This window comes from Elaeis guineensis, chromosome 3 (genome assembly GCF_000442705.2).
Source record: "Elaeis guineensis isolate ETL-2024a chromosome 3, EG11, whole genome shotgun sequence".
In the NCBI taxonomy this organism is placed as follows: domain Eukaryota; kingdom Viridiplantae; phylum Streptophyta; class Magnoliopsida; order Arecales; family Arecaceae; genus Elaeis; species Elaeis guineensis.
The window spans coordinates 65100808-65112561 of NC_025995.2; positions in this window are offsets into that span (position 1 = coordinate 65100808).

The window sequence follows — 11754 nt, forward strand, 5'->3', positions numbered from 1 at the left end:
TTATTTTTCTCATCCTTCTTTCTTCACACGCGTGCCCGCCTTATCTGAAAATCTTTTTCATCCAAATTTTTTTCTATTTGAATTTGATTCAAAATAGGATAGAAATCTCTTTGATTGGGGTGTGGAAGTATTTTTTTTGTATGATAAAAAAATTGGAGAAAGGTGGGACGTGCGCTTATGGTGAGAAGAGATTTCTTTCTTGCAATGCAACCTTATCTCCACACCTTTCCAATTCTTGATTTAATTTCAACACCTTAGATGAGATCTCTTGGGTGTGATGGAGAGGGTGGGTGTGGGATAAGATGAGGAGTGTGACAAAAAATTAGAAAAAAGGGGCATGAGATATGGTATGGTGTGCGCAAAAATAAAAGGAGAGATGGCGTGCGCTAAGATGGAGAAGCTCTTCTTTCTAACTTCTTCTCTTCTTCCCAATGCTTCTTCCTCCCTTCTCCACTTTATGTCCACATCTAGATATGATAGAGATCAGATCTAATAGAGAAAAAGAGAGAGAAGAAGAGAAGAAGATGGGTTCTTCTTCTCTTCATGGTGATCTGGTTTAGATCCCGTCGGATTTGCACGAAAGAGTTCGCGCAGCAATCTGCTTCTTCAAGATCTAGAAGAAGAGATCAAGATCCATGGATGAGGAGTGAGATCTACAAGGTGCTAGCACACTGGTGATCTCAGTGCTTTAATCAGACAGCTCTGTGTGGATACCAGCAGAGATCGGGCGCATGTGCAGCTACGATCAGAACCCGAGACATCCGCAGGATCCGAGGTATGGAAATTCGATCTCTATTTTATCTTTCTAATAGTTTATTTTTTTATTTTAGATATCAGATCATGGGTACATATTCATATCAAATTTTTTACTATAATTTTTAGATCAATTTGGTACATAAATAAATTAAAATTATTTTAATTTATTTATTTTCATTGCATAGATGTCTAGAAAAAGTTTTGAACTATACGTATGAAATTGTAGCAATTTTCTAACAGTGGTATCAGAGCATAGATTCTGATACGATCATGAAACCCCCTCAGATCTGATATCTAATTTATAAAAATCATATCTGAAGATTAATAAGATGATCATATCATTCTGAAATAAGATTGTCCTGGCATAACCCCTGTTATGCTGAATGGTTGTTCTAAAATGATATAGAACATCGATTAAGGTTAGATCTAATTTTTTTACATACTGTAATATGATTACAGTATTATTTTAGATTTAAAATTATTTCAGATTTAAAATAAATCATGAGTTATTCAGATCTGAAATTAGTTTTAGATTTGAAAATTTTAATTAGGGTGTAGTTTGGATCTAGTATGGTTCGCTAAAATTTTTCTTACATGCATAGAATCAAAGTTATGGTTCATATGTTTGACATGTGAAAGATATATTGATCTAATTTTTAATTAATTATATATATGATATATTAGATTAAATTTTTAGTAGCTTAGTAATCGAATTGGGATAGTCACCATGGCCATCCGGTCATAAGATGATGAAGGGATTAAAGTCCCTCTCTTGCTCATTCGATGGGTTCTCTCTTATGACATGTAGGGGTGCCGACTATGATGTTTCCTATGAAGATGAACAGTGAATAGAAAATTATATGTATAATATATTTTAATTTAAATCAGATTATGCATGTATTTTTATATGTTTTAGATCATAAAATATTATATTTGATATATTGTTTGACACCTGATCTAAAACTTAATTTCTACAAAACCTTAGATCTAAAATCCTAGGCTTGTTTGCATGAGAGCATGAAACTATGACTGGTATGCCTGTGGAGCCGACTCAATTCTCGATTGGATCGACTTGAGTGCTTGGTGAGTTGACATTTTGTTGGAGTTGACTCAAGACCTTGGTAGGTTAGCTCATTTGCTGATGAGCCGACTCAATTCTTCAGGCTAGGTCTACAGGTTTCTATTTATCTTAATGTGTGCTGACTCACTGTGACAAGTCGATTCATGTACTAGAGTGAATTGACTCAATTATGTAAAACAACAATATTGTATGAGATACAATATAAATGGTTTAGATTAGAAAATATTTTGAGATTTAAATCCAAATCTATGTACATAATGCACTTAATTGAGAATTAAGATTTAAAATTATAAGATCTGAAATTATAAATTTAAGATCTAAATTTCAATGCATAAAATATGGACTTTCGGATATAGGTTGAACATATTAGGTTTAGAGACTAAACTACAACTAAGATCATTGATTAGATCAAGTCAGAACCCATTCTGATTTTGAACAGTTGATCGAACCTAATCAAGAATTGATTGGGATTAGGTCAAAGGGGTATAAAATTGAATTTAATTGTAGTTGATCAAATTGATTCACATGTGATGTGAATTGATTAAGTCAAGACTGAATTTGGCATAGTGGTTCGAGCTCAGATCTATGAGTTAACCTAATTAATTCCAATAAACCAATTTGATGTCTAAGGCAAGTATTAGATGGTGGTTATTTAATTGGTTCCATTGTCTGACCTTGTCAATTCATTGATGTCTAAAGAAAGCAATGGGGGGACCCTCACTCATCTTTACATACCTGATCATCTTGGAAGATTATGTTTTGTATTAGGTTACTTGTTGACCCGAGTTCACCCATGCCGACTAAGTTGGTCAGACATGAAATGTGCTAACCTAAATCAGATTAGTTATTACATCAGACATATGTGACTAATTAGAAGATACCTAAACCCAAATCTCCTCACTGAATATTAAGTCTACTTGTCTTCCACCGTTGTAGAGATGCGGGTGCCTTTTCTGACATTGATCGTTCTCGACTGGTTACAGTAGTTCGATTGCATCGAAAAGTTATAACCACTTTATTGGTATCAGATGCCCCAAGGTAAAGATTGGGTTGGGCTTAATAACTATTAGATGAGGGATCCAATGATGGCTTTGCACTTGTTGGTCAGTGGTGGGTCAGACTTAACTAAGGAATATACCAATAACTGTTAGGTGAGGCCATAGGACTTAGAGACCAAGTCACTGCAACATGCTTGAAAAAGTATCTGAACAAAGAGTTATCCATGCATTGATATATGTGTCATTAATAACTGTTAGGTGAGGTGCCGTACATTGATAGGACTGCAGCACCCACTAGAACCAATTATTGCGTTAGGTTTTTTGTTTCTCCACCCGGGGAGTGTGAAAGACTCAAAAAATTAGTGGGAGCTTTTTATTTATTTTTAAAGTCCCTAGAACAAACTATTACAAGTACAATCATCTAATTAAATCTTTACTCTCTGTGATCAATTCTTTCAGCTTCCAACACTCTAGCTTAAATTCTATATATCTACTACTTAACCGAAATCGATTACATATTCTGACTCAGAAATTTAAGAATAGCTTTTAGCTTTTAGAAATTAAGCCATGTTTTTGATAAGGTTAACCCAATGTCATTAGCTTGTTCAATCCATAGTCAACGAGCTATACTTGACAAATAGACATTGACAATTAGGTTAGATGCTATAAATTGGATTCCATAGTCGATGAGATCCAATATATGCATGAGGATATGTAGACTACCAATGACATGTTGATTCATCTGTAATAGTTGTGAGATGATCAGAGTCACACAATGCATGAGATATGTAATGGGCAGTTTGTCCATGATTAATGATCAAGGACATTAAAGAGCTTGAAAAGCTTGACATGACAATGCATAAGAAATTGCTAATAGATTTGATACTGTAATTTCTGATTCATACGAATAGTTTGTAAAACTATTATGTGAATAAATATTATAGCACCTTAACTGAATTGATCGATATGCTGGTAACTAAGAAACCTTGAAAAGTTTAAAGGTACATATCTGGAGAACTTAAAAAAATATTGACACACTTTTGAAAAGTATGTCAAATTGATCAAAATTAATCTTATGATTTTCTCTTTTTCATTAGACTCTAGTGCATATTACATACTTTAACATAAGATCTAAAGAAGGAAGAGGACTGAGGTAAGGTGAAGTGACTCTTTTGAGTCGGTAATTGTGCAAAAGTTGCACTGAGGTTGCGAGCACCTAATCTCAATGATTATCATTTGGATTTAATTTTATTATTTGCATGGTGATGTATTTGTAAAAAATATTTGAGCAAAATAGTGAATGTCATTGGGTCTGAGAGATTCAAAATCAGATAACTTGAAGTATATAGATAGTTCTTTTAGTTAGGTCATGTATGAGAAGAAATGATCTGCCGACTGGAGAAAATGGGTCTTTGGGCTCATTAAGTCATATCTAGTCTGTGAATCATCTCTTTGAGGATTAATGATCAAGCTATCTTTTATAGGTTAAAAGAATAGAATCATTGAAATACTTATCCTAGTACACATACGATGCGTATGGTCCATTTGATGAGCCAAACTAGGAGGTTATCACTACTTCATTATCCTTACCGATGAACAGTCATGGTATAGATATGTATGTGAGATACAAATTTGAAAAATTTTAAAATATTCAAAGAATTCAGATATGAAGTAAAAAAGATAAATTAAAAAATTCTTAAAGGTACTTCGATCAGATCAAGGATGTAATACCAAATAGAAAATTTTTCGATTATCTAAAGAAAGTGGCATAGTGTCATGATGGAATTCTCCTTGTACATCTCAGCTCAATGGTGTATCTATGAGAAGCGATGGACTATATGAGATATGGTCCAATCCATCATGAATATCACTAGCTCAATTATTATTACTTTAGGAACAAGATTTAATTTTTAAAATTTAAATTAGGTTTCCTCTAAAGTTGATTTCACCGCACCATATGAGATATGATATGGTGGACAAGTTAGAAGATAGGTCTGTGAGAACTCATTTATAGGGTATCCCAAAAGGTGTTTGAGATATCACTTTTTCTTCCCAATGGTTCACAATGTGATTGTGAGCAATCATACTGTTTTCTTGAAAACAGTGGGAGGATGAAATCAAAGAGAAATCTCTTAAGAACAATGAGTCATAGGACCTATATAACCTATTTAAGATGAGCCAGTATATGTAATACTTCCTCCACCTCATAGATCTAGTAGGATTTCCTATCCTTTAGAAAGGTACTTGGTATTCTTACAAAGGATTCAGAGAAAGTATTTCTTAAGAGAGATTGAGAATATAGGGATGATCCCAAAACCTACAACGATATGACATGAGGAATCATATAGTTACATGAAGGTCAGTGGAAGGGTCCCATGCTGACATCGATTATGATGTGGTTACATATAGAATTTTTTTTCAAAGATTTAGATCAAATATTCTGGAAATAAAAGGTCTATAGAGATAGATCCTAAAAGGATATTTGGTTTTCACAAATAAGTACATAGAAGAGGTATCGAAAGGGTTCAGCATTGAAACCTCCAAGAGGGATCCATTATACTCTTGGACATAGGTATATGCCATGCTATGTACTCGACTTGCTATATCTTGCTGTGAAAGTCACAAGTAAATATTAGTCAAATCCAGACTGGGAGCATTGGATTGCTATGAAAATGTCCAAAAGTACTTGAGAAGCACTAAGAGATTATTCTTCATCTTTGAATAAAAGTTAGAGCTAAGAGTGGGAGGATACGCTAATGATGATGGTAGAATATCTACATCAGCATGTATTCTTAAGTTATATTAGTTTGATTTATTGGAAGGGTTCCAAATAATCGATGAGTGAAAGCTGAATATGCTATAGATGTGCAAGATGCATTTTGATTCTTATGATAATTGCAGACTTAGATGTTATACCATTGGATGCTATGACATTGTAGTGCAAAGATAATAGTCCATAGCTCTCGCTAAAGAGCCAAGGTCTCACCAGAAGTCCATGCACATAGAACAGACATATGTGATTACCTCAAGTTGAAATACATGAAGATGAAAAGAGTAGACTTCACATGATAGTGGTGGGCCCAAGTCACTTAGCCAGCTAAACACTGAAGCCTATCTGCAGAAGATGGGGCTTAGGTATATGATAGATTGGCTTTAGTACAAGTGGGAGTTTGTCGGATGTGTGTCCTAAAAGCCAATCTTGGCTAACAAATACTTTTCTCTAGGGCATATTTTGTACTTATTGGACAGTCTTAATAACCAATCATATTTATATGTCCATGATTTATCTTAAACATTAATAAAGATAATTTTATATATTCTCAAGGTGTTGAGAATTTGAGACATACATCATTAGTGGCTAATTTCTAAATGCTCCCGATCGAAGGATCATCACGGAAGATGGCGATCAATCCATTCGAGATCGGTGCATGGATCACCTCTCTTTAGGACAGATGAGTCTTGAGTCTGCAGTGTAAAGACACTGGGGTGAGAGTGTAGGTGGTTGTTAGAGAATAACTTGCACTGAGTTTGACCAACATGAGAAACCACTTGGATGTCTACTCACTTGTCAGTGATTTTCTCGATGCTGCAGTGGTGTGACTGATCCTTTGACCTGCGGTATGTTGGCTATTCATAGTGATGCTATATAGTTTGACTACATATTTTCTTGGTCCTAGTCATATGGATCCTTACTGTGTATGTTGGCTATGCAGGTTCAGGTTCATTGTTTGGAGTAGGATAAACCTAGATGGAATCTATCAACCTTGACAGAAAAGGAGAAGTCCTATACGATTCGTAAGACTGAGTTCAGAAAATCTCTGATCAGAGTAAGTGTGAATACTGAAAAAGAGTTTTTATGAGATTCACAAATGAACTCGAGTCGAACCAATCTAGCATATGACTGATGATGGGATTTGATGAGTTCTCTATGACCTTCGTCAAGTCGGGACTCACGATAGAAGAATTGTATCACACGATAACTGCACCTAGGGGTTCACTTTTTTGTTCTACTGGCTTGCCACTATATATTGCTAGATATCACTGATAGATCATGAGAACTCACTAAGATCACTTTCAGATCTATGATCTTTATTGAGGTGAGTTGAAATCATTTCAGTCCATCAAAAAGAGTTTCAATGATACTGTGATGGAGATCATGGTATGTCTCACTACCAGACAGAATAGAACTTGAGGGGTCATACACAAAAGGAGTTTGACCTGATCAATGGCTTAGATTATATTTGAATTATCAATTAGATTGATAGTTTGAATTTTAAAAATTACTAATTTGTAAGCGTTACAGTTTTGGCAACTGCTAATTGTTAGCGCTATGACTTATTTGCAAGTATTGTAATTTTTTTAGGACTGATTAAATTATGAATTAAGTTTTAATTAATTTAAATTAGATTTAATTTAATTAGATTTAATTTAATTTAATATTAATTAGATTCAATTATCCAAATCAGATTGGATTTCAAGCCTGATTGGATCAGGCTTGACAGCTTTTTCAAATTTGACTCGTTTCGGACTCGATTTAAATCTGATTGAGGCTCTATTTAAATTAGATGAACTATGACTCAGAGAGTCCAAGTTTTTTGGGACTCTTTCTCCAAAAATCATGCCAAAAGGAGAAGTGGGGTATTATTTTTCTCATCCTTCTTTCTTCACGCACGCGCCCGCCTTATCTGGAAGTCTTTTTCATCCAAATTTTTTTTATTTAAATTTGATTCAAAATAGGATAGAAATATTTTTGATTAGGGTGTGGAAGCATTTTTTTGTGTGATAAAAAAATTTGGAAAAGGTGGGACGTGCGCTTATGGTGAGAAGAGATTTCTTTCTTGCAATGCAACCTTATCTCCACACCTTTCCAATTCTTGATTTAATTTCAATGCCTTAGATGAGATCTCTTGGGTGTGATGGAGAGGGTGTGTGTGTGGGATAAGATGAGGAGTGTGACAAAAAATTAAAAAAAAGGGGCATGAGATATGGTGTGGTGTGTGCAAAAACAAAAGGAGGAGAGATGGCGTGTGCTAAGATGGAGAAGCTCTTCTTTCTAACATCTTCTCTTCTTCCCAATGCCTCTTCCTCCCTTCTCCACTTTATGTCCACATCCAGATCTGATAGAGATCAGATCTAAGAGAGAAAAAGAGAGAGAAAAAGGGAAGAAGAAGGGTTCTTCTTCTCTTCATGGTGATCTGATTTAGATCCCGTCGGATCTGTGTGAAAGAGTTTGCGCAGCAATCTACTTCTTCAAGATCTGGAAGAAGAGATCAAAATTCATAGATAAGGAGCGAGATCTGTAAGGTGCTAGCACATTGATGATCTCGGTGCTCCAATCAGATGGCTCTGTGTGGATACCAGAAGAGGTTAGGTGCGTGCGCAGCTACGATTAGAACCCGGGACATCCGTAGGATCCGGGGTATGGAGATTCGATCTCCGTTTTATTTTTCTAATAGTTTATTTTTTTATTTCAAATATCAAATCATGGGTATATATTCATATCAAGATCTTTACTATAATTTTTAGATAGTAAAGATTATAGTAAAGATTATAGTAAAGATCTCGGTGCTCCAATCAGATGGCTCTGTGTGGATACCAGAAGAGGTTAGGTGCGTGCGCAGCTACGATTAGAACCCGGGACATCCGTAGGATCCGGGGTATGGAGATTCGATCTCTATTTTATTTTTCTAATAGTTTATTTTTTTATTTCAAATATCAAATCATGGGTATATATTCATATCAAGATCTTTACTATAATTTTTAGATCTGATCTGATATATGAATAAATTAAAATTATTTTAATTTATTTATTTTTACTGCATAGATGTCTAGAAAAAATTTTGAACTACATATACGAAATCATAGTGATTTTCTAACACAATCAATTCTTAATTTGATTAAGATTTGATTTAAAATTTATGAACCTAATTAGATTAGATTTCATCTATTTTATTTGGACTAAACCAGATATGATTTGGTTTGGATTCAAATAAGAAAATAAAGAGTCCATATAGGATTGGACTCTCCTTCCCTTGCGCCTCCCACTTTGCATGCCATATTTTCTCACATACAAAATTATTTTGTGTGAGATTTTTTCATACCAAAGAGCTCTTTCCCTTATCTATCTCATGTCTAAATTTAAGAAGGATCTAGTTTTAAATGGTCTATTCAAATTAGATTGGAATAGAATACTATATAGATAATCTTTGACATTATCTATAAGACCTTGCGCCCACTTATTTTATTCTTTCATTTGTCTAACACTTTGAGGAGGATTTTTATTGTGAGAAATCAGTTGGAGAATTGATTTACCATAAAAAAATATGGAAAGGGGCATCCCATATTTTTTTGGATGTGTTTTGGCGTGAATAGAATAGAGGAGGCAACATCTTGTAAGAGTCCATAATCTCTAGGACTCTTCACCCTTATTTCTTACACACTAATAAAAAGAGATTTTTATTTTTATTTTGAGCATGTAAGAGAGTAGAGAGAGTGCTCTACATGTTCAGGATCTTGGGGCATAAGTTCTTGGTGTGAAGAAATAGAAGAGGGTCCTCTTCTCTTGGGGTGTGTGCAAAACTTAGTCTTCTAGGGTTTCTACCTCAGGGTTTGGGAAGAGAGAAAAAATAAGAAGAAAATTATTTTCTTCTCCATCTTTCTTTCACCTCTTCATCTCCTCTAGAAGTCCATCTTCAACCTCTGAAAAGGTTCTATAGATTTGAAAAGAAAATCTAGATCAGTCAAGAAAAAGGTCTTCATGCAAACTAGCATTCTCAAGAAGATCGATCAAATCAGAGCTTCGAGTGGACTTTCTATAGAGGTCGGATGCATGTGCAATTAAGAAATATATCCCAAAATCAATCGTTAGACGATTGTGCTCATTCTTATAAATTTATATGATTTTATATTAATAAAAATTATTTGGTATTTTTTATTATAAATTATCCATCTTTGAACTCCTATGTTGTAATGAAGTCCTTAGGATTATAATTAATCGACAAAGGAGGATTTGTCGTTTAGTCCTTAAAGATATTCGTGACCAAATGATATGCTATTAATAGGACGATAGTAATATCGAGTATAGGTCATTCTGTACCATATGAGTTGGTTGTCCTCTTAACCAAGAAGTGTGAAGATACTGTTATGGCATGCAGATGGAATGTAGGAGTCCATTCATATCAAACGTGTCCATGTACCGAGCACTTTGCTGTCAAGAGTAGCTCGTGAAGGGTATGGGTATAAGTGTTCCTCAGACTTGAGACCACCACGGTGACTTATAAGCAACTCATTATACTTTGGTATCGGACCATCTGAGTTTCTAATTCAGTGATGGAAGGATACTAGATGCAGTCCAGTACTTATCAAGTTGATGTGTGACTCAAGATGGAATTGACCCCTTTGAATTAGTAAGAGATATGCATCAATGTATTTCAATTTAGCAAAATCTTGACCAGAATAATCCATGAGATGGATTTGTAAGATTGAAATACAATGTAGTCGACTAAATTAGGGTTAACAATTAAACCCTAGGTCACCTTGGGCATTAGGGTCAAAGGGATGAATTATACGGTAACCATACGCCAGTATGTTTTAGAAGGTTGCTTCGCAATACTTTGACCTATCCGATCGTCGGGTCACCATTGCTAGATGGTTATATCGATTAGTATAGAAAGTTATTCCTATACTACCGACATAGGTTCGAACCTATGAGGTCACACGCATTAGAAGATTTGATTAGATCAGATGGATGAAGAGTCCAATTAGATTGTGACTCTGGTAAAGAGTCCTATTTGGACTAATACTCTGAAGGAGAGTCCCACTAGGATTAGGACTCTACTATTAATAGAGAATTATTTAGTAATTGACTTGATTTGATTGAGTAAAGAGCTTTGGAACAAGTCTAATTGAATGACATTCAGTTCGACTCAGATTGGGTTTGACATGATCAATCCTGATTACAAAAGAAATCTGATCCTGATCTGATTAAGGTTTGGACTCGGCTAATTCCTAATTAGGTTAAAAATTTGATGAGATATTTAAATTTTTAATTAGATTAGATTCATTTCTATTAGTGGATTCAATCCAAATTTGATTTGGATTAGAATTGAGTTAGAAATGAAGAGTCCTTGTCAAACTAGGACTCTATCCTTATCTCATTGTGCCATAATTGGACCCTTGCCCATATCTCCATGCCAAATAAGATTTGGCTTGACCTTTTTGGCATCAAAGTAGGAGACTCAATAAGGGTGGGTGGCAATGGTTGATGACTTATAATCCTATCTCTTATCAAATTCGAATGCGATCCGAATTAGAGATAAGATAAAAATAAGGAAAGAAATTTTTCATACAAGGAAAGTTGTTGGTGTCTTAATAAATTTTTTTCTATTTTTCATGGAGAGTTCTTAGGCATGTGAAATACTAGAATCCTTCTCCACACCTAGGAGACCTTTCAATAAATTTTGAGATGTCCAAAGATGGTTTGAGGTGTGGTGATTGTGGTGCCCTTTCCCTTGGATGAAAAACCTAGTCTTTGCCTATAAAAAGGGGTCCCTTGTTCTTGGCATGAGACCTCTCTCCCCTTGCTGGTTTTTATTTTTCCAAAGATCTTCTCCTTCTCCTCTCTTCCTCCTCTAGATCCCTTCATCCTTTGGAGTGTCCAAGGTGCTTGAAGAAAAGGGAAGAGATCAGCCATCAAAGTTCCTTGCAGGCTAGCACCTCCAAATCTCTGATCTGCGTCAATCTTCTCATGGATTTTCTTGTAGAGGCCAGACATCTTCATGTGGCTACAAGTGATCTAAGGAACATCCTCACCAAGTGTTGAACTAGAGGAAATCAAGATAAAATTGATTTGGTAATTGTTACTAACTTGTCTTGATCATATTGTTAGATCTAATAGTTAGATCTAGAATTTCAGCATCG